The sequence below is a fragment of the Penaeus monodon genome, chromosome 32 (genome assembly GCF_015228065.2).
Source record: "Penaeus monodon isolate SGIC_2016 chromosome 32, NSTDA_Pmon_1, whole genome shotgun sequence".
Taxonomy (NCBI): domain Eukaryota; kingdom Metazoa; phylum Arthropoda; class Malacostraca; order Decapoda; family Penaeidae; genus Penaeus; species Penaeus monodon.
This window is the reverse complement of record NC_051417.1, coordinates 3,266,508-3,267,204: the sequence shown is the minus strand read 5'-3', so window position 1 is coordinate 3,267,204 and position 697 is coordinate 3,266,508.

Sequence of the window (697 nt, the reverse complement as noted above, 5' to 3'; positions counted from 1 at the left end):
AACCGGGTTTGGGCCCTTTGCATTCCATAAAATAATCTTATTCAAAAGAGTACTGTCATGATTTTTAAAAAATATTGGGGTTTTTTTTCCTTTTAATTGCTTCAGCTATAAATTTCAAAAACTTTTTTTTTTCCCATTTTAAATTTATTTTTGGTTATTTTTCCCTTTTTTAATTTTCTTCCAAAGAAGTTAATTTTTATTTTCATTTTGAAAATTCCTTTCTGGGATTCTTTGCATTTAAGGATTTGGGAAAGGGTGTCCAAGCTTTTTGGGGAAAATTTTCCTACATTCAGTTTGGTAACTCCCCCAGGGTGGGTTTTCTTTCTTTTTTGTTTGGGGTTTCCCTTTTTGGGTTTGTAAATAAATATTTTCTAACTTTTATTATTTGATTCTGAAAAATCTTTACTTTTGTTTTGGGGTTCTCTGCTGTTAGGTTTTTTGGGGCCCTGGGCTTATGGTTTGTGGCCATAATGTCTGAGTTGTGTTGGTTTCCTTTTGTTTGATTTTTTAGGATGTCTTTTTTTTTTTTCACTGTTTGGGGGTGCTTTTTGTAATGTTGTGGTTTTTAGTGTTGGGGTTTGTGTGTGGTTTATGAAACTGTTTTTTTAATGTCTAAAATTCCCTTCCCTTTTATTGTTGACTTTTTTTTTGGCCCTGGTTACTTTTTACAATTTGTTTTGTCATATGCGGGCCCCAA